At 39.2% G+C, this 19,782-nt stretch overlaps 1 non-coding gene across 1 annotated transcript; it reads right to left on the minus strand.

Moving 5' to 3' along the window:
- Positions 1-372: 372 nt before the first annotated feature.
- On the minus strand, positions 373-504 carry LOC142461979 (small nucleolar RNA SNORA72). Its single transcript, XR_012787135.1, has one exon. It is a non-coding gene; the product is annotated as a small nucleolar RNA SNORA72 (small nucleolar RNA).
- Positions 505-19,782: the final 19,278 nt, after the last annotated feature.

Genomic DNA, 19,782 nt, shown 5'->3' on the forward strand with positions numbered 1-19,782 from the left:
AGTTCTATTAGGAAGACTTGCGAATGGGCTATTTAAAAGAAATGAAGGATATAGGAGAGAGATAGGGAAAAAGCCTCACTCTACTTCACTGAGCCTACACTTACTAAATGAGGGTACAGTTCGCACTGAGTCATCCTCAACCACTGGTTAGCCTGGACACCTGCACCATCCTCATGTTTCTATCCGACCATCAGCGTGGTGTTGTAGTTGTCGTTGTTAACTTCTGACTCAGAGGGAGGGGTCCCATGTGCAATAAAAGGAAACATGGCCTGTACCGCCTTCACGAGTGTTGTGATGCTGGAGACCAGTGTTGCAGCAACATGTCAATCCCTCACTTGGAGGATCTGCCTCTTTTTATTTTTATTAATTTTTATTTGTCATCAGCATTTATTAAACCAGGCTCAGAGAAAGAACTCAGCCTGGGGACACATGCTTGGTCTTAATGTAGTGAATGTTTAGCCTGCCCTGGCTATCACAAAACCAGGACAGCGAGAATATTCGCGGGATCTTCCTCTTTTTAAAGGCGCCTCTACATTACCAAGTGTGGTGTACTTTTCCAGGAACTGGTCTCTCCTGACAGCATATGAAAGGCAGAGATGAAGTCCTCATGCTGTCTTCGCCTCCAAGGATCTTTCTGGCTATGCTTCTTCCAAAACAGGATCACAGAAATCGACAACTCTCCCTTGGCCATGGGTGGTTCTCGCTCATGAAGTGCATTGAGCAGAACCTGGGTCAACTGTGTAGAAGGTGAGAATTCTATCACTAAACCTCCAGGTTTTCCTTACAGAATGAGAGGAAATGTCAACTTTTGGGTCCTATTTTATATAATGCATTAGGCAGGGCAGGCACATGGAATGGTTAGGGAAGCCACAGGACCTTAAAGGTCTGATGCTGTGGTTTACACAATCACCTAATCACAGAAAGCAGTCAATTTTACTATATTGTTCACTTAAAAACATTCATTTGTTCCATCATATTGGTGTTTTAAGTAACAATTTAAGCACAGTGCGGACTTTCCTTTTGCTTTTGAAAGAGCCCTAGTGGCATAGTGGGTTCTGTGTTGGGCTGCTAACAGCAAGATCCACAGTCAAAGCACCCCATGGGGAAAATATGTGCTTCCCCCACCAAGGAAGAGTTACAATCTTATAAGCACACAGAGACAATGCGACTCTGTCCTACAGGGTCACCGTGAGTTTGAAATGGCTTGACAGTAGTGAGAATGATCGATTTTATCCAGAAGAAACTCAAATGGATTTAGAAAACAGCCCACAGCTGAACTTCTTTAGGATGCATGAAACACATACTAGCACACAATGGAACCCTCTACTAGTTACCTCAGTTCAACGCATGTTTCATGAGTTCAACTCACTCACATCTGGTACTAGAACTTGGCAGTACTTTCAAGTAATATTCCATCCGCCATGAACAATAAGGCACAAGTTGCCAGCTTTCAACGCCCACTTCCACAGGAAAACCAGACTTTTTCTGGGTAGAGAACCATGTTAATTGTTTATCTATGAGTTCTAATCAACTTAATGGCAACTTATAGTAGAGAGTGTTGTATGCACTCTACTATGATGACAATAATAACAAATATTTCTAAATGATTAAATGTGTTAAATTATATTACTCTTTACTTTCATATTTTTGTTTGTTTTTTATTGTGTGGCTGATGAAGTTTTGTTGTGCTGTGCCGTAACCCCATTTTCAACATAATGCTGATATTGCTTTAATTGTGAGGTTTGTATAATGTGTTGGTTCACAAAAACGTCTGGTATTATAACATAGCTACTGCATTTGCTTACAGTTGCCAATTTTAATTGTGTGACACACTCATGTTGCCTCAGAGGTGGTCCTAAGATCCCAAGCAGCCTCAAGACTACTAGGATGATGAATCTAGCCAATAGCAACAATCCCGCTAGCGCTGCTCCATCTATCTACTTTTATCTAGTCAGACAAATTGTCTAGACACAATAAACATTTTTATTACTTGAAAAAAAAAGCTTTTTTAAAATTTATAGATAACATTGGCCAAAATTTGTTTTCCTCTAGAAGTGCTTCCCCGAGTGACAAGTCATTGCATTCAATCCTAGTTCTAATAACACTAATTTGTACTATCAAACCAGTTCATGGAGTTATATGCTCCTATTTCCTGATTAATCCAGACCCCAGTTGCTCCATACCACATTTGAAATTTTTAAGCCATTTTATTAGAATAGAAGCTAGATATCAAATCATCTGATAGTTCAGTCATAGCAAGAAGTGTTGTATAGTCTCTACTATAATAAGTTTCAAAATATTTTCTTCCTTCTTGAACTCTTTGATATTAGCTCAGCTTTAGACCTCACTTCCCCTGCAGGATGCCCCAGGAACACTTAAATTAGTTGTTATCTCCACAAATTCACCCTTTTTTTTTTTGTCATCTTGGAGTAAGTCATTGGATGGTAGCCACGTGTTAGAGAGTTCCTATGATTCCCCCTACTTTAGACTAGTGGGCCAACTACTCCCTCAGGTTTTATAATCTGTTGTAATGACTCACTAACTCCTGGGAAAGAATCGTTTCTCAATCAGAAAAAGTTTACAAAGTCAATGGTTACATAGGAAGAGATGCACAGGCAAGGTCTGGCAGGAGAATCATGGTTCCAACACTATTAGGCCATCCTGTGGCATCAATCAGAATACTCATAAAACACTCTAGTCCAGCGTTTATATAGAAGCAGGGATAAGGGTCTCACTCACATGTCTGCTCTATCAAATCAGTCAATATGCATGATCCATTCCATCATGATTTCATCCATTCCTGAATGTATTGCCCAGATGTGGTCTTTGGAGTTCCTGCTACATTTGAACCTCAATTACTGGCAAGTTCTCAGGATTATTTTTCAATAAATGAGAGGCAACGTCTCAACCAAGTGTTGCCCCTCATTCATTATTATTACTAAAATTCCAATTCATTTGTTTAGAATGAGATTCATTGTAATGGAGACGTTTTACCTAACAGATTTTAAACAGTTCTATCTACTTTGAATGAGTGTTTGTTATGAATTGAATTGTGTCCTTCCAAAATGCATATTAAAATACCAATCCTGGTACCAGTCAATAAATAGGACACCTAGTTGGAGGTTTTTGTGTGTGTTTTGTTTTGTTTTTGTCGCTGAAGTCAGTACTGGGTGTATCCTAAGTTTATTCACGTCAGAGGAATAGAAAGAGGAAACTAGACATAAGGAGACAACCAGGGGAAGAAGGAGACAGGTGACAGAGGCAGAAGCCCCAAAACTCCATACGAGTGCTGAATGTCACTAAAATGTAAACTAGACAAGGACAGACGTTCATGTAGGCTGACATCCTGAATTTGGGCTACTGGCTTCTTGAACTGTGTGGAAATAAATTTCTTTTATTTAAATCCACTCACTGTGGCAGCTCTGTTTCAGCTGCAGTCAGTGCAGTAACAATCGATGGTCAAATTTAGGAATAAACGAATCTCAAGTACCTAGCCATGAATATTCCTATTTGTGAGAAAAATTTGGAATAACTCACGAATAAATCTGGCAAAATCCAGGATCCCTGGTGAGTTATTCTTAGGGTCACTAAAACGATGGCTCTGAGTACTGCTTAGAGACAATGGCAGATGTCAAATCAATCCATTCTGGTAACCAAAGAAGTTTCTTGGTTCTGTGTCAGAATTCCTTACAATCTGTCTATTCTTAGATTCTACCTTCCACATCAGCTTTGTGAGCTACTGAATTTCCGTCTAGTAAACTCTTTTCTTATCATTTATGAAAGCCATGTGTGCCATAAAGTTCTCTGACACTAATTCACCATGACGTTGGTATCTTTATATTATGATGAGGGACACAGGTGGCCTGATTCATTATAATTATTGTTCTTAAGCGTATTGCAAAAATAACATTTTGGACTTCCGGGAAGATGGCGACAGAGTAACGCATACCAGCGGAACTCTGCAGAATTCAGCCCATGAGAGTTGCTTAGAGGTAAATTCAGCACTGCTGGAATTCATGAGTAACAGCATAAAGCTAAGTAGGCACAGACACACATGGTTTTGAGGGGCTGGGAGCTTTTGGCTTACCATAATGTAGGCTGGCTAGGGCCTGACCTTAGCCCCACCACTGTCTCTGCTAGAGCTGGGACCATTTGTAGTCCTTAAGGGGGTTTAATCTTAACACAGCTAAAGTTTGACGCCACCTGCCTTGGGGCAGGGACTAAACCCTTGGGGCTCTGCGGGAGGCATCAGGTTCAGCTAAATTGTTACTTTTGCTTCCCTCTCTTCTCTCTATCCCTCCACCCCACCCTTCCCCGCTCCCCCACAGTCTTAGAAGGCTGTACAGGGGCTTTTTCTCAACACAGACACAGCTTGCTACCACCACCTCAGGCAGGGACTAAACCCTTGCAGCTCCAAGGGAAGGGATCAGGACTCAGCTACATTATTACTTTTGCTTCCCGCTCTTCTCTGTATCTCCACACAGTCTGAGCAGGCTTACTTTTTAATTTTCTTTCTCCCCTTTGTCTCTTTCCTGTTCTCTCACACTCTACTGCTGACCACCAGACCACTCCTCTTAGCCTTGGACATTTATGCCTGCACCACACCCAGCTAGGTGAGCTCCACTTGGTGCAGTTAGCTCAAGGCTGGGAAAGCCCAGCCGACCTCAACCAGGGGATACTCTGCCAAACTTCTTATCATGGAATTCCTGCCTGTGTTCCTGGGGGACTAGGACATCTCATCCAACACTCATCAATATTCTAACCTGCTGCAGGAACCACTGCACAAGCTCCACAAAACCAACGCAGGCAACCCACCAGCCTTCTGGGAACTCCCCTGAGAGAGAAGCCACAGGAGAATAAAGTGGTAGGTTAATTACATAGTGAAATTAGCTGTAGGCAGTTTGAATAAGCATTCCTACAAGTCTCCCAGGGAGAGAACGTGCTCTTTGACTACCTGGAAAATGGCACCTGGCTCCTCTAAAACAAGGCAAAGAAAAGAGTGAGCAGTCCCAATGACATCAACGCAAAAACAAGAGAAACAAAAGGTGATGGCAGAAGATGTCCCAAACATAAAGACATGCATAGAAAAAGCAGACACTGAGCTGACACTGAAAGAAATTTTCAGAATGTTGCTTGGACTCATACAAGATATGAGGGAAACAATACAGAAAAAGGATGAAATGATAGAGGAGAGAAAGGCCATACACCAAAGGGAAATACAGGAGCTTAGGGAGGAGATAACAAAAACCAGTAGCAGAAATACGGACCTCGAGAATCAAATGGAGGAAGCAAAAACCTCATCAGTGACTTGGAGGACAGCCAAGCAGACTTTAACAAATGCTAACAAAGATCTAATAAAATCATCAGAGAAGCTGAAGAAAACCTAAGAGCTATGTCTGATGCTATGAAGTAGAAAAGAACTATTGGCTTACAGGAGGAAGACACAACAAAGAAGTCATCTGCAACAATAGTAAGAAAATTCTTGGAGGAAATCTTTCCCAGCTTAATGAATGAAAACCAGGCAACCATTCAGGAGGCTGAAGGAACACCAGCTAGGCTGAATCCCAAAAAGAAGACACCAAGGCACATAAAAGCTAAACTATCCAACCTTGAGTAAAAGGAGAAAACCATGAGAGCAACTAGGGAAAAACAAGCCATCACATATAAACGTTCCTAAATAAGAATACGCTCAGATCTATCAGCAGAAACTATGAAGAAGAGAAGAGAGTGGAATAACATATTCCAAAAATTGAAGGAAAACAAGACATATCCAAGAATACTATACCTAGCCAAATTATTGATCAAGATAGATGGAAAAGTAAGAGTCTTTCCAGACAAGGAAAAACACAAAGAATACATTAGAAGAATCCACGCACTACAAAATATCTTTGCTGACCCAGTACGGGCAGAAGAACAATACTCACCAAGCATAAATAAGAGACAGCTACATAGAACAACCTCACCCAGAGGACAACAAAGAGAAAACACAAAGATAGCATTGGCTTAAGGATGTAAAGAACTAAAAATGAAACATGCACACACTTGCACACCACACTAATGAGAAAGGAAAGTAGGAAAACACCCAACACAAAATGTATAAGATGACATCACGGAGTCCACAGATGGAGATAATAACCCTGCATATCAATGGCCTGAACTCAGCTATTAAAAGATTGAGACTAACAGACTGGCTTAGAAAACAGATCCCATCAATCTGCTGCCTACAGGAGACACATCTCCAGGCTACAGAGAAAAATAGGATGAGAATCAAAGGCTGGAGAAAGGTATATCAAGCAAACAGCAATTGAAAAAAAAGCAGGGGTTGCAATCCTAATCTCGGATACAATTGACCTCAAAGTGCAAAACATAAAAAAAGATAAGGAGGGACACACTATAATGCTCAAGGGAATGGTAGACAAAGAACCACTAAGCATTGAAAACATATTCCCCGACTGAGAGACCTGCTGAATATGTCCACCAAACTCTCAGAAAGATGAAAAGAGAAACCACGGCCTCAAAAATTAGAGTGCGTTCAATAAACCACTCTCTGAGAAAGGGAGATCACAGAAAAGAAACTCAACAAGGAGGTTAGAGACCTAAACACTAAAATTAGACAATTTGACCTGATAGATATTTACAGAGTTTTTCATCCAAATACCAATAAATTCGCACTTTTTCTCAACGCTCCTGGCACATAGTCGAAGAACGACCACATGCTGGGGCATAAGGACAATCTACCTGAATACATTGATATCATGCAGACCTCTCTCTGAACACTGTGCCATAAGGCTGAAAATCAATAAAAGGAAGACGAAGAAAACAAGAGAAAACAATTGGAGGATGAATAACGCTCTGCTGTGAAAGGAGTGTGTAGTGGCACAGATCAGAGATGAAATCAGGATGTTTCTAGAAACCAGTGGGAATGAGCACACGATGTACCAAAACTTATGGGACACAGCAAAAGTAGTTATCAGAGGAAGTTTCATAGCAATACATGGACACCTGAAAAAGGAAGAGAGACTCATGATTGAAATGCTGCCATAAAATTTACAACTATAGCAGAGTCAGCAGGAGAATCCTACTAATAGCAAAAGAAAAGAAATTATAAAAATCAGGACTTATATTCAGGAGAGGGAAAATAACAAAACTATGGAAAATATTAATGCTCCTAAAAGTTGGTTCATTGAAAGAATAAACAGGATCAACAGACTGCTGACAAACCCAACAAAGAAAGGAGGGAAGAAATTTCAATAGCTAGAATAAGGGATGAATGAGGGTACATTACAACTGACCCTAATTATCAAAAGGATAATTACATAGTAGTATGAAGGATTGTACCCCAATGAATTCAACAATTTGGAACAAATGGACAAATTCTTGAAAAAATAACCCCTCCCTAAACCAGCCTTGATGGACGTCAAGAATCTCAACAGATCCATAGCAATAGAAGAAATAGACAAGGTTATCAAGGCATTACCAACAAAAAATTACCCTTCATCAGATGGCTTCATCTGAGAATTCTACCAAGCATTTAGGGAAGAACTAACACCAATCCTACACAAACTCTTCCAGAGCATAGAAAAAGACGTCAAACTCCTGAACCCCTTCTACAAAGCTATTATAACTCTTATACGAAAACCAGGGAAGGATCCCAAAAGAATTGAGAACTACAGAAAAATATCCATAATAGACATCCATGTGAAAATCCTTAACAAAATACTAGCCAACAGAATACAAAAGTATATAAAACAAATAATTCACCATGACCAAGTGGACTTCATACCAGGGATGCAGGGATGGTTCAACATATGAAATACCATTAGTATTATTCATCACGTTGACATGAAAAACTATAAGAACCACATAATAATATCAATAGGTGTAGAGAAAGCATTCAACAACATCCAACACCAATTCCTGTTTACGACACTTGAGAAGATAGGAATGGAAGGAAAATTCCTCAAGGTAATACAAGCTATATATGAAAAACAACAGTCAATGGGGTAGTCAGTGGAGAAAAGACTAACACTACCCCATTGAAAAAGGGTACCAGATAAACATGCCCCTTGTCCGCCTTCTTATTTAATATTGTGCTGGAGACTTTAGCTAACAGCATAAGGCAAAGAAAAAACATCAAAGGCATTCATATGGGGAAAGAAGAGGTGAAACTAAAATTATTTGCAGATGAAATGATTTTATATAGGGAAAATCCCCAAAGTTCCACAAGATGAGTACTGGAAGCAATTTAGGAGTTTGGCAGAGTGGCAGTATGCAAGCTCAACAAGCACAAGTCTATTGGAAAAGACCACAGAGGAGGAGATAACAAAAAAATGGAATCCTTCACAACAGCCAAACACAAATTGAAATACCTAGGGATATAACTGGCTAAAAGAACAAAAGATCTATATGAGGAAAACTACAGAACACTATTACAAGAAACCAAGAGCAACCTCAACAATTGGAAGAATATCCCATATTCGTGTATTACAAGACTCAATATAGTCAAGATGTCAGTTCTGCAAAGGCATTATATAAATTTAATGCAATCCCAATACAATTTCCCTGATCTTTCTTCAAAGAAATGGATAAACTGAATACTAACTTCCTATGGAGAGGGAAGAAGGCCAGAATTAGCAGAGAACTCCTCAAGAAGAAGGAGTGGGAGGGCTTGCATTATCTGACTTTAGCACATAATATACAGACACTGTTGTCAAATCTGTGCAGTATTTTTACAATGACAGATACTCAGGCCAATGGAAAAGAACAGAAAACCCAGAAATAAAATCATCATCATACAGACAACTGATCTTTGATAAGGGCCCCAAAAATATTCAATGGGAAGCAGATGCCCTCTTTAACAAGTGGTGCTGGGAAAAAAATGGATATTTACCTGCAGAAAAATGAAGCAAGCCCCTTATCTCACTCCATGCACAAGAATAAACTCATAGTGGATCACAGACCTTGAAGTTAAACACCAAACTATTAAGGCCATCAATGAGGGAATTGGGACCAACTTGAGAACTTTGGCGCAGGGAATACACAGGCTATCAGAAATAGGGAAGGAAAAAAACACAGAGGAGGCACAAATTGATAAGTGGGTTATACTAAAGATAAATCACCTGTGTACATCAAAAAAATTCACCAAGAGAGTAATAAGAGAGTCCACAGACTGGGAAAACATCTTTAGCAATGACACATCAGACAAAGGCCTTATTGCTAAAATCTACAATACTCTACTAGCTTCCAAAAAGAAAAAGAAAAAAAAAACTAATTGCCCACTAAAGAAGTGGGCAAAGGACCTGAACAAAAGTTTCACAGGGGCTAGAATGGTCAAGAAGCATATGAGAAAAAGTTCCTGATCTTTAGTCATAAGAGAAATACAAGTTAAGACAACAATGATGTACCACCTAACACCCTCCAAAATAAACCATTTCAAAAAATCAAAAATCAACAAGTGTTGGAGGGGCTGTGGCGAGATAGGAGCTCTCATCCACTGTTTGTGTACTTGTAGGTATGTATAGCCACTATGGAAATCGATCTGGTGATATCTAAAACAGATTGAAATTGAGTTACCATATGACCCAACAATCTCCCTACTGGGCTTAAACCCAGAATAGGTAAGAAAGAAACCAAGGCCAGACAGCTGTGCTCCAATATTCATTGCAGGACAGTTCACCATTGCAAGGATTTAGAAACAACCCAAATGAACATCAATTGACAAGTGGATTAAAAAGCTGTGGTATATACATACAATGGATTACTATGCATTGCTAAAAAGCTGTGATGAATGTATGGAGCACATTGTTGCATGGGAAGAATTGGAGGAAATCCTGCAAAGCGAAGTAAGTCAAGCACAAAAGGACAATTCCAGCATGAGTCCACAGAGGTAAGGTTTAAAAAAATGCAAAAGGGGCATAGGGAAAAAGCTACTGTATACAAACATTTTTGTGTTGAGGACCAGATAATATGACATGGACCAGAACAAATCCAGGGATGCATATGGTAGACAACTAAAAAGGAAGTGTGGAAAGGAATAAATAATAAAAAAGAAATGGGTAGCAGGGGTACAATACCCAAGGGGAGGGTATTGTTTATATCTCCACAGTTAAAGAGGGACCAGACCTCAACCCAGTGCTTTAAGATGTGAATTCAACATGCCAACGTGAAATAGGGAACAAGTGGAGAGGTCTAAGGGGCCAGCACTAATCTCAACTAAGTGGACACCTGCTCCTCCCCCCAGAAGAATTTATTTTAGAGGACAACACTGAAGCTATGGCTTAGGGAGAGGGACATGTCTGATCAGAGCACATGGAAGCAAATGAAGGGGGAGGAAGAGAGAATGGATCATATCCTGACCCATCAAGGCTTAAGGACGATATGCACACTCAGAACAGCCATTCTACAGAGAAGACAACATGGCTGGCCCCACTGTGAGACATGACATCCCTCATACAGACAAATAGCCCTATAGGGGACAACACTGAAGACAGTGTGGGAATTGTACCCGATCTGATCCCACCACACTGAGGCAAAACACTAACGGTGTTCAACAGAACAGCAATGACGTCCCCAGGGACTACACAAAATAGACTTTGGGGCCAAGGCTTGGCACCCCAACAGACTCAACTGTAAAATACTCCGAAAGGCAAACAAACAGTCCTTGAAATAACTGCAAGCTTTTCTTTCTTGTTTTGGTCTTTTGTCATTGGTTTGTTTTTGTTTTATTTTATTTTGTTGATTGGTTTTTCTCTGTCTTGTTTTTTTTGCATGTTATTGTCTCCGAAGCTCTGTCTAAATAAGAGAGGCTGGATGAATAATCTGGAGGAGAAAACAACGGCACTGACAATTCTGGGGGGACATCGAGAAGGGAAAGTGGGGGAAAAGGTAGTGGTGTTAACCAATCTAGGCACAAGGGAACAACAAGTGATCCAAACTGGTGGTGAGGAGGGTGTAGGGAAAGAGCTGGGAGGCAAAGGGTATTTATAGGGGTCTAGACAAAGGCATGTGCATATGCAAACATATTACTATATGAAGATGGGGAAAGAGATCTATGTGCATATATGTATAGGTTTAGTATTAAGGTAGGAGAAGGACATTTGGCCTCCACTCAATTACTCCCTCAATGTAAGAATACTTTCTTCTATTAAATTGACATTCTATGATGCTCATCTTCCCAACACAATCACTGAAGACAAAGCGGGTGTATAAGCAAATGTGGTGAAGAAAGCTGATGGTGCCCGGGTATCAAAAGATATAGCATCTTGGGTCTTAAAGGCTTGAAGATGAACAAGTGGCTACCTAGCTCAGAAGTTAAAAAGCCCACATGGAAGATGTACACCAGTCTGTTTGATCATGAGGTGCTGAAGGGATCAGTTATCAGGCATCAAAGAACAAAAATCATATCACTGTGTGCTCACCTCCCTGATATGATCATTGAAAACAAATGGGTGCATAAGCAAATGTGGCGAAGAAAGTTGATGGTGCCCGGCTTTCAAAAGACATTGAGTCTAGGGTATTAAAAGGATTGAAGATAAACAAGTGGCCATCTAGTTTAGAAGCAACCAAGCCCACATTGAAGAAGCACAGCAGCCTGTGTGATCACGAGGTGTCGAAGGGATCAGATATAAGGCATCATCAGAACGAAATATTTTATCATAGTGAATGAAGGGGGGAGTGCGGAGTGGAGTCTCAAAGTCCATTTGTAGGCTCCTGGACATCCCCTTACAGAAGGGTCTCTGGAAGGAGATGAGCCAGTCCGGGTGCGATGTAGCAAAGCTGAAACACACAACTTTCGTCTAGTTCCTAAATGCTTCCTCCTCTACCACTATCATTATCCCAATTCTACCTTATCAATCTGGCTAGGCCAGAGGCTGTACACTGGTACTGGTACAGAGAGGAACTGGAAATGCAGGGAATCCAGGGCAGATGATCCCTTCGGGACCAGTGGTGTGAGTGGCGACACTGAGAGGGTGGGTTGGAAAGGGGGAACCAATGACAAGGATCTACATGTGACCTCCTCCCTGGGGGATAGACAACAGAAAAGTTGGTGAAGGGAGACATCGGACAGGGAAAGATATGACAAAATAAATATTTATAAATTATCAAGGGTTCACGAAGGAGGGGGATTGGGAAGGGAGGGGTAAAAATGAGGAGCTGATGCCAGTGGCTTAGGTGGAGAACAAATGTTTTGAGAATGATGAGGGCAATGAATGTACAAGTGTGCTTTACACAATTGATGTGTGTATGGATTGTGTAATAAAATGATTTTAAAAAGACAGCATTTTGAAGAAATTCAATATCATACTACCTGAATTCACCATTTGGAAATATGCTATCTTTTTTGGACTTCTCTAGTAAATACAGGCAATTTTTCAGGAGGCACTCATGTATTTTAGGTATCAGAGGATGAGGACCAGACAAGACTGTCTCCACCACTTTACACTAACAGAAAAAGACTTTCGGAACTACAGGAAATAAAGACAAATAATACCTCTGGTAAGCTTTCAAACAGCAAGAACAATGGAGATTGAGTCATCAAGATTAGTCATTTTTGCCTAGGAAACATAAATTTGGGTGGTAAAATTTTATTTTAGGGTGCATCCCAACATTTTATATATTTTCCCAGTAACCCATTTCTACTCCCACAACATTTTTTTTCTTTTTAAAATGCAGAGCTCCATTAGTAGGTAGGAAACTATACACAGCAAAGATGGTTACGTTTTATGAGTCATCTCAGTTCAAGAGGCTGGTTTTACTGCTTATAAAAAACATGGTACCCCCCAAAAGCAACATGATCTAATCCTGTGTATCCATAATTATTCAGCAGGAAGCATAATTCACTTTCAACTCTGCACCACATTCATGCAATAGATACGTTTTTGAGAAACGACATGCTGATCCATCTTTCATAGGGTGTGCTTCATAATAATGTAAGACACTTATTTCTGGGTGTAATTGCCCTGAAATACATGGAAGTGGTTGCCTTGGATTAGTTATAGGGCCTACTCTACATTTAACTTTCCATTATTTACCTGAGCACTCAAGACAAGGAACTATGGACATTAGTTCTTGATACTTATTAAAAGTATTAATAAAAGCAAAAGTTTCTCACTAAGATAAATAATCACCTCCTAATTAATTTTCTTAAAATAGAAAGCTATATAATTTATTTTCCAAATATTTAAGGGCAGAAGAGTCAAAAGAACCATAAATGTCAAATATTATCTGATGCCATTGATATAATAATAATAATCAAGATATAGACTCTCTTCCAAACAGGAACAGATTTTGTATATATTTCCAAGACATAGAAGGGTAAAGAAGGAGGTGGGGAACTGTGCTGCATTATTTGGGTGAAATGGCGACCTATGTCCCTGGGCTGAGAATCAGCCAACCACTGGGGAGAGGTGGACTTCTGGAGGGTTTGCTTAGTGCCTTGAAAGTAATATGAACAGTTTGAAAAGTAAACTCCCATATAATTCTCCATCTAATTTACAATGAACACATTTTTTAAAGGGGGAAGTGATTAGTCTAGTGACACAAATAAACCTACAGTACTTTTATTGGAAAATTGTTTTGCTTTTTATTTTTGTATTGTGACCAGATGATTTTGTTTTTACTTTCCATTTAAAAGTTATGAATATATTCCCTGTCAAGATTATTTTGACATACTTTATTGCTATACCACTATGTTGTGTTACATTTTAAAAATTAAATATTTAATTGAAAACGCAAATAGAGAGAAGAACACAGAAGGAATAGATGGAATCACAATGCCCAAAAGAATTAGTCTACCTTCCACTATTTCAGGAGGTAGCATATGGCCAAGAAAGTGTTGATCAAAAACAAGGCCACAAGAGCCAATTGAGATGTTTCAACAAGTGTATCACGCACTGGAAGCACTCACTTATCAATGCCAAGAATTTTGGAAAATCACTAGCTGGCAAATCACCTGGAAGAGGTCCATTTTTGTACCCCATTCCATAGAAAGGGGACCAAACAGAATGTGAGGACTTGGGGAAAATATCACTAATATCATCTCCCAGTAAAATTTCATTCATTCAACAATGGTTGCAGCAATAACTTGACACAGGGTCATCTGCAACTCAAGACAATTAAGAAAAGGACATAAAATTCACAATATCATAGCCAACGTCAGATGGAGCTGGTTGAAAACAGAGGTTTTAGAAGGGGCTTGCCCTGTGCTGATGATGAGACACTGTGGCTAGTGTCAGAACATATGGGGATTCTGGAACACTCCTTTTGCTTATATAGAACCTATCCGTGGGACAAGAGACAGTCCTTTGACTACAACAAAGAAATAGTGCACGGTTCAAATTTAGGAAAGGTGTGGATCAGGGTTATATCCCTTTACACTACTTATTCAATTGGTGTGCTGATCAAACAATCACAGAAACTAGACTCTGTAAAGAAGAATGTGACAGGAGACTTTGTGGAAGGTGCATGAACAATCTGTGACATGCAGATGACACAACCTTACTTTCTGAACATGGAGAGAACTTGATGCACTTGCTAATGAAGATCAAGGCCAGAAGTTTTCAGTATGGATTGTGTCTCCTTCCTACTTAACGTTCTTGATTTTATAATGTGCATGCAACTACACGGAACTCACAGACAAAATGCATGATCAAAGGATTTCTGAAGTGGGCTGGTTGCAATGCCAGTGATAAGCGATCAAGGTAGAGTTGCTCATCAGAACTTGTTACAAAGGCCTTTTGGGTCTGCTAATGAATGTTCAAATCTGGAAGACATTAGGTTGAAGCTCTGTGGGTCAGCAATCCTAGTTCCCTGAATTAAATGTCCAGAGGCACCCCATTCCGGTAAACCTGTTTGCAGTCACTCAACTCCACTTCTGTTTGTTAGCAAGTCTGACTTCCCCAATTAAGTACCAACAGGCACCCCCAACCTGCAAGCTAGCCTCCTGAACAAAAGTACTCAGCTTTACTAGCTCCTTGGGCTGGGAAGTCCACCAATCTCTTCCAAACTCTGTATCCTGGTTCTGTTGCTTCTCCACAGATGCTATGATTATCTATTAGATCCAGAAGGTTCATTGTGAAGAGAGCTCAGATCCAGAAACTTGCTCCACTCCTGACTTTGCTGGTAATAAGACCCATCCCCCTGCTTCTCAAAAGGCTCCTTTTATGTGTAGCAGGGTGGCATTCCACAGGGCCCACTCACAGATGAATCTTATCAGTACCTTTCCCCCCTTGTAAGCGACCATGCAGGAAAGGGTGATTTGGTGAAAGTTAGAGACATTGGCAAAAAGAGCTGTATAAATAGTCATCACTCCTGCAGAGCGCATCACAGTGTCCAGAAAACAATTCTCACAACTAAACCAATACACAACATAACGATAAGAGGAGAAAGGATTGAAGTTGTCAAGGACTTCATCTTGCTTGGACCCACAATCATTGGCCATAGAAGCATTAGAAAAGAAATGAGATAGCAAATTGCAATGGCTAAATCTGGTGAACAAGAATTATTTAAAGTATTGAAGGTGTCCCTTTGAGAACTAAGGTGCACCTGACCCAAATGCATGGTACTTTTGACCACCTGTTCTGCGTGTGAAAGTTCCACAGTCAAAAGGGGAAAACCAAAAATAATCACTGCGTTAGAGAGGTGGTGCTGTCAGAGAGTAAGGAAAATGCCTCAAACACTAGAGGTACAAACCAATCTGTGCTGGGGAAAGTGGAACCAGGCATGGCTGGAGAGATTGTCTAAAGTACTTTCAGCATGTTATCAGGAAAGTTCTCAGAAAAAAAGCAAAACATCATACTTCATTAAGTAGAAGAGCAGAAAACATGAGAAAAACCCTCAAAGAAGTGGATTAGACCTTGGTACGAAACATAACATAAAAATAATTTTAAATATACTCCAGAACCCAGCAACATTTCCTTCTGTGGTAAGCAGACTCACTGTGAGTCAGAACCAACTTCTGACATAGCAAATAACAACATATTTAAAGACAATCCCTCATCAAATAGCAAGCTACACTGCTGATGCCAACTATCTGTGAGACATTAAGTTTCTATTTATTACACTGAGACCTCGGTTATATGGCAATGGATGTAAAATTATTCATCTTGTACTAATGTATTTTAAAGTTTATGTAGGATCAGCAACTACAAAGGTAATTTTTTACTAGAAATATGCCTATATTCAATGATAGGTTTAGAAGCTTGATAATAACTAATTATTCTATTAAAATGTAGATAAAACCTGGAGATAAAGTTAAAAGGTGGGCAGTACATCTTTCTAGTTATCATGTAGTTCGGTCCATTTAAATAGTATTTAGAAGTGAATATATAATCAATCAGATCAATATCATTCACAGATTTCACATATGTGTGGTTTGCCTACTGAATAAAGCTTGTTTATAACTCTGAAATTGATACTCGTGGTGTTGTCATGGTCATTCACAGTGCGGTGTTGTTACGGTCATTCACAGTCAAGTGGGGGTATCAAGAATTTAGAGTCATGTGACAGGAATGTTCTCAGCTAGGATGGGACAAGACGGTGCTCTGCCTTCGGGTTTCGGTTCTAATCTGTACGTGCAGATTTTTTTGAATTTTTTACATGTTTTTGTGCTTGGGTCAGTGGGTTTGAATTTAAAAAGTTTCCTTTCATAAAGCTAATGTGCTGTTTCGTGTTTCTCAGCACAGAGGTTCATGTACAAAAATTCCCTAAGATCACTGATTCAGTATCGTCTAATCCTATGTTCCCTGTAAGGAAACTCAATATTGTCAAAAGTGGCTCTCGGGAATATAATTATAGTGAATAATAAGAAATAACTCTGCTTAGTTTGAATCACTGTTTACTTTTGATTAAGGGTCCCAAACAAAGTGATGTTATTTGTTAGCACATAGACTCTTGTCCAAAAGAAATACAGATAATCTCTTCCCTGTAGAGCAAATAATGCCAAAGGCTTGATTTAATAAGATTCAGATTCACTGTGTAGGCCCAAAAAATTAATAGCTTTTCTTCTTAAATTGAACATGTGTGCACAAACTCTTATACAGCCTCTCAAATGCTCTTTCAACTGGCTTTATTGTTGTACTTATTTACTAATAAATTACCTGAATGAAATGTTTCACCCATGTTCATTTATATTTGTATGAGCCATGCTACTATTCCTTTGAAAAATAGACATTAACAAGTCATTCATCACAAATGGCCTTGATCTAACATGTTCAGTCTCTTGGGTGTGGACTGCATGCAACAACGAAAAGTCAATTTCAGTCCAAGAAATACTCACAATCCAATCAAAGAGCTCACTGGAGGGCAAAGAGATACGTGCACCGGCAGAAGGTTGATCAAATTGCCAAAAAACCACCTCAGAGGGAGTCTTGCCCTAAGAGAAGGGAAAACACAAGAAAGTGTTCACAAGGAGGTGACAGTAGGCTGATATCTAAAGACTGTAAAGACCACAAAGAACACTCAGTTGAGGTTAAAGTGAAATCAGCACATAAAGCAAAGGTCCTTTGTAACAAAATCTCCCTTGAAGAAACACATACAATTATCCAGAAAGGGTGGTAGGTATCTTGGTGTAGCACCGTGTACAGCACTGAAGACGTATAACTGTCCAATGCACATAGTGATGGAAAGTAAAATTGTTCAAATAAAAAGGCATTTAAAAATTAATGGAGAAATCTCATTATCCTAATTCCATTTTTCCCATGAACTTTTTAGTATCTTGGTTCAAGTAAAGGTCCCAATCAAATGAACGAGAGGGGTGTCACCTACAAAATACAGTTTTCACCGAAACTGGTTTTTTTTGGCCTTTTCCCCTTCCATTCCAAGTGATCCACCACCTCTTCTGTGCTTGCCAATCGTATACTGCTTGTGATTTTACTTAGGAATTTCCCTATGATTCATAGGGTTGAGCATATTTTTATATGCTATTCTAATAGGTAGCAATTTCTTTGATTAAATAGTTACTGCATCCTTTTGTCCTTTTCTCAGTGTTATATCTCTTTTTGTTATGCATTTATAAGAATTTTTATGAGCTATGAATACAAGTCATATGTTGGTATATTGATGCTCTCATGAAAGCAAAACCTTTGGGATCATAAATGCATATGCACTGGAGGTTGCCAAAATGTGTGTTCAGCAATGTGTATCTGTAGATTAAATCTCCCTTCCTCAATTCTGTTCTGGAATTTATTTTAAATTTGTGATTATTTTTAAAAGGCAGTCCTTGGAAGATGCTGTTCAATTTCTTATAACCTCTATTTTGCATTAGAAACACCTACGCCTTGTTTATGTTATTCCTTTGCAGATATCTTTGATTGCTTTTAAGACACTGTTTTCCTCTGCACAGAAGACTTTCATCTGGAACTGAGAGTTCTAAAGTTTTAGTACAATTTGGTATGCATTTCATACACAACAGTGCTTGTGTTTAAAAATTTAATGACAATATTATTTAACTTCCAAACTGGTGCACAACTTTTTCCTTATTTACCATTATGATCAATTTTTTCTTTTTTCTTTATGACTCTAAATCTTTATGCAGGGTCTCTGTCATTTTGAACATGCTGTTTACCAAATTACCAATCATTTGACATTTCTGGAGATAAATTTTTTCTGTTTGTAGTTTTGACCAATTCTTATTTAATGTATACTGCTACCTATTTATTTGAGAGTTTGGATTCTGAGACTAACCTCTCTGATTGAATATATTGTGTGGCCTGCATTGGTGTCTTGTAGAATTTTTTATTTTCACTTACTGCAACATGTGTTTTCAATCAGTGTCCACTCAGACCTAATTTGAGTAAAAACACTTTTTATATTTTATATTTTCCTTTACCAGTTTTCAAAGTTCTATACTTTAATATTAACTTAATAAAATAAGTTTAAAAATCTTGTTTCAAGGTAAATACTTTTAAGGTTGCAATATTTCACTCTATAGAGGCAGTAATTGGATTAATAACTTCCGGGAGAAAAGCACAGGAGATTGGGGAGAAATGACAAGCTAACAACCATGAATGCAACAAAGAAGAAAATATTCTGAAATTGATGTCTGCCCAACTTCTGTTACTGTGAGTAAACTATTGAATTATATTATATGAGAATTATGTCAATAATACTATTAAAGTAAATAAATCGAATTTTTAACACTGTGAGGGATAAATAAAAAGTGAGAATTGTAAAATTGAAAAGTAGATTCAAGTATCAGCGGCACCCACAGCCAGTAGCAAAGAGTAAATCCAAAGAACCAGGTCTTTTACTTAGATTTCATCATTTAGTAAAGACTGAAGGAAAATGAATGCATTTGAACTAGGGTGTCGGCAAAGCATATTTGAAGATCTTGGACTGCAAAGAATAAATAAAGCTGTCTTGGGTGACAATGTAGTGAGAATGCTCTTCAGAGGCAAGGACAGCTAAACTTAATCTTATGCACGCTGCCCTGCACACGTGATCACGAGACCCGTCCCTGAAGAGGGCCGTAGTGCTTGGGAGAGGGGAGGCACAGACGAATAGAAGACCTTCAACCAGACAAATTGACACGGTGCCTGCAACATGGGCTCAACCATCAAAGCGATCGTGTGGATGGCACAGAGCCAGGCGTCGCTTTGCTTCGTGGTACCTTGGTGGTGATGAGTGAGACCCTGTTTGAAGGCATCTCATAACAGCAGCCGCAAAAATGAAAACATCGTCAAGGATCCTGGTGGCTGTTAACCACAAGGTCAACGTTTAAAACTCCCAGCCACTCAAAAGAAATAGAGCCGCTTTTTTCTCCACCATAGACTTAGTCTTGAAAAC

This window comes from Tenrec ecaudatus, chromosome 11 (genome assembly GCF_050624435.1).
Source record: "Tenrec ecaudatus isolate mTenEca1 chromosome 11, mTenEca1.hap1, whole genome shotgun sequence".
Taxonomy (NCBI): domain Eukaryota; kingdom Metazoa; phylum Chordata; class Mammalia; order Afrosoricida; family Tenrecidae; genus Tenrec; species Tenrec ecaudatus.